General features: G+C 45.8%; 2 non-coding genes across 2 annotated transcripts; both read right to left on the reverse strand.

The window, feature by feature from the left end:
* Window positions 1–2,778: 2,778 nt before the first annotated feature.
* LOC124693733 lies at window positions 2,779–2,886 on the reverse strand. Its single transcript, XR_007000191.1, has one exon. It is a non-coding gene; the product is annotated as a small nucleolar RNA Z118/Z121/Z120 (small nucleolar RNA).
* A 158-nt stretch (window positions 2,887–3,044) lies between these two features.
* Window positions 3,045–3,152, reverse strand: LOC124693796. The gene has a single exon (XR_007000254.1). It is a non-coding gene; the product is annotated as a small nucleolar RNA Z118/Z121/Z120 (small nucleolar RNA).
* Window positions 3,153–3,987: the final 835 nt, after the last annotated feature.

The raw sequence follows: 3,987 nt of genomic DNA on the forward strand, positions 1-3,987 counted from the left end.
ACAAGATGCAAAGTACACCAACTAAGACAACAAAAGCATCAACACCCACAAAACCATTGTGTTCTACTCGTGCAACCAATCTATGCATAGACACGGCTCTGATACCACTGATGGGATTCGTAGCATAGAAAACAAAAAATTTCCTACCGCAAGAACGAATAACAAGCCAAGATCCAATCTAGAAGATGGTAGCAACGAGAAGATCATGAGACTAACCCTCGAAGATTTCCAAAGCCTACGAGATTAGATCTCGTTGTTGCAGAAGATGATCACTTGCCGCTTTCAAAAGCGCGTAGAAGATCTTGACGGTGCCACAGTCGAGCAGCACCTCCGTACTCGGTCACACGTTCGGTGTTGATGACGACGTCCTTATCCCCGTTCCAGCGGGCAGCAGAAGTAGTAGATCCTCCTCGGAATCCCGACAGCATGCACGACGGCGTGGTGTCGGTGGTGGTGGAGATCTCCGGCAGGGCTTCGCCTAAGCGCTGAGGGAGAAGATGGAGGAGGAGAGAGGCTAGGGTTTGGGAGAGGGGGGCTGTTTGGGCGCCAGCTTGGGGGGGGGGGGGGCATAGGTGGTGCGGCCAACTTAGGGTAGCCAGCCCCTCCCTCTCCTCCTCTTTATATAGGTGGAACACCCAAGGGTTTTCCCAAAGATCTGAATAAGACCCCAATTCAAAAACTGCCATATGGACGAAACCTAGAGGGACAGGGACTCTCCCTTTCCCCCTTTTCTTGGCCGGCCAAGGAGGTGGAGTCCACCATGGACTCCACCCTCCCACTTGGTTGGCTGGTTGGGGTTGGTGGAGTCCAACCGGGACTCCACCTTCCATGGTGATTTATTCTGGAAGGTTCTAGAACATTCTAGCGCCTTCCATAAATGCACCGGATCATTTCCAATCTTGGATAGTGACTTCCTATATATGAATCTTATTCTCCGGACCATTCCGGACCTCCTCGTGATGTCCTGGATCCCATCCGAGACTCCAAACAAAATTCGAACTCCATTCCATATTCCATATCTACTTAAAACGACATCAAACCTTAAGTGTGTCACCCTACGGTTCGTGAACTATGTAGACATGGTCGAGACTCCTCTCCGACCAATAACCAATAGCGGGATCTGGAAATCCATAATGGCTCCCACACATTCAACGATAAATTAGTGATCGATTGAACCATTTACATACGATACCGATTCCCTTTGTCACGTGATATTTTACTTGCCCGTGGTTTGACCATCGGTATCTCCATACCTTGTTCAACCTCGTCACCGACAAGTACTCTTTACACATACCGGGGTATATCATCTCTTGTGAACTATTCACATGCTTGCAAGCTAATCAGACGACATTCCACCGAGAGGGCCCAGAGTATATATCTATCTGTCATCGGGATGGACAAATCCCACTCTTGATCCATATGCCTCAACTCACACTTTCCGAATACTTAATCCCATCTTTATAACCACCCATTTACGCAGTGGCGTTTGATGTAATCAAAGTACCCTTCCGGTATAAGTGATTTACATGATCTCATGGTCGAAGGACTAGGTAACTATGTATCGAAAGCTTATAATAATTTGAACTTAATGACTTGATCTTATGCTACGCTTACTATGGGTGTGTCCATCACATCATTCACCTAATTATATGATCTTGTTATTAATAACATCCTATGTTCATGATCAGGAAACCATGATCATCTATTAATCAACAAGCTAGTTAAACGAAAGGCTTACTAGGGACTTTGGTTGTTTACACAACACACATGTATCAATGTTTTCGGTTAATACAATTATAGCATGGAGTGTAAACATTTATCATGAACACTAAGATATAACAATAACTATTTTACTATTGCCTCTCGGGCATATCTCCAACAACCTACTCCCCTCCGCCGCTGCAGCCGCTCCACCGCCTAGCTCCGCCAGCTCCGACGAACAATTGCCGTATCCCCTCCGACGCATCGCCGCCCGTAGAGGTCCGCATGGCTAGCCGCGGTAGCTCCGCTAGGGGAGGAGGAAGCTTGGGTGGTGGGGACTCGCCTCCACGCCCACCCGTATTCCGCACGGAGGAGGAGCGGCGGAGGCCGACGCCGTCCGGCAAGTCCGGGAATACGAGGCGGCGCGCCGAGAAGAACGCGTCCGCCGTGTGAAGCTGGAGATCGTCGAGCTCAACGCGGAGTAGGAGATCCACGCGTCTGCCGCCTCGCCTTCCACCGCCACCACCGCCGTCGCTGCGCGTAGAGGCCGTGGGGGCCTAATTTTGGGCAAAATTAGCTCGCGCCGCTACGGGGACAATACCTTATTTAGCTTATTAGTTGGTATTATGTAAAATTTCGTGCTCAATCGGAGCTAGAACTATCATCTATAGTTCATCGATGAATTCTCCCGCGAGAATTTTAATTTTGTGTTTTCAGTTCGTCTTTTACGGTTTCTATTTTGTGCCACTACCAAAATCAAACGAACGTTTTCGGAAGACTAAATACTATGTTTTCGGTTTCTAGTTTTTCGGGCTCTACTAGAGATGCTCTAAAGGCCCCAAACGAACCGGGACTAAAGGGTTCCGTCGCCCGCGCAGCTCGAACCAGAACTAATGTGGCTCATTAGTCCCGGTTCATTTTTAAACCGAGACTAAACCTTGCAGGGAGCTTTGGACGAAAAGTCCATTTTCCACTAGTGGGTTAGTTGCGCCAATAATTTCAAGATAGATAACATGGGAGAAAAATGATGGCTGTCTGCCCTACAATTACAAGCCACTTCAAACTCAAAACTGCATGGGTTTGCTCAGAATATATGATTAGTTTAGGATGTGTAATCAAGGAAGGAGTCCCTTTTCGAGGGCTACCTTCCTCAGATATCGTCATTGGGAATCATCACAGCAAACAAATTCGCAGGCAAGCGCAACTTCAGTAACCGATGAACGAAGTGAACTATAGGGTCTACCTTCACAACAAGAAAACAAAAGACCATGGTGAAGCAATGAACTAAAGAATGAACATTTTGATGAAAGGAAAACATATTGGCATCAAAGTAAATTTGTACATGTTTGGTCAGAATAATGATTTGTTTAGTGTGTATAATCAAGGAAGGAGGCTCTTTTTTAAGAGCTACCTTACTCAGATACCATCCTTGTGATTCATCACAGCAAACAAACAAAAATAAGTCAGTATACAATGCGTATTATAGTACTAGTAAATTATAATCAATGAGCAAAATTTCGCATATATTTCCACACAATCGAAAATTTTAGACATACCAAAAAAAGAAATGTTTTTTGTGCTCAGTCTCTGTTTTGTATAATTTGCAGTGTGGACGCGGTTTGCAAACCCATGTTGTAGGTTTTCGCTCGATTTTCTTCTAAAACTGAGCACTCTCTTCTTAATTAATGGATGAGGCAAAGCTTTTGCCTCCATTTCAAAAAAAAATATATTGCAGTGAAGCTCATGTAGTCAACTAAACAGGGCATCTACAACACGATTACACATAACAGTTGATACTCCGTACTAACCGCATCTACTTGCATAAGATAGCAAGGTACGTTTTCAACGGGTGCATCGAGTAGACATCAACGCTGCAGAGCGGGAGAGCAAAAAGGTCGCTACTCCGTACGATTCGCATCCACCTGCAACAGATAGTAACCTACATTGCCTCCCTGATGTATGACCGATTGCTACTAAGCAGAGCATACTACATCGCCCGAGACCTCCCATGCCTAAGTAAACCTGTGCCCGTTGTAAGATGGAGCGTAGAGATGGGGAGGTGCAAAAGGGAAGGTTTACTACTTGCCACCCGCTAGCTTCCATAGCGCCTCCTCTCACTACAAGTAGCACTGATAAATATTGTTGCTGATGCTTTGAATCCCTCATATCTTTCATGCAACACATCAGAATAGCTCTGTGTACCCTGTAAACTGTTCTGAACGACGAACCAAGTACGACCCCAGCGTTCGGCATACACATCAGAATAGCTCATAGTGAATACTAATT

This window comes from Lolium rigidum, chromosome 2 (genome assembly GCF_022539505.1).
Source record: "Lolium rigidum isolate FL_2022 chromosome 2, APGP_CSIRO_Lrig_0.1, whole genome shotgun sequence".
Classification (NCBI taxonomy): domain Eukaryota; kingdom Viridiplantae; phylum Streptophyta; class Magnoliopsida; order Poales; family Poaceae; genus Lolium; species Lolium rigidum.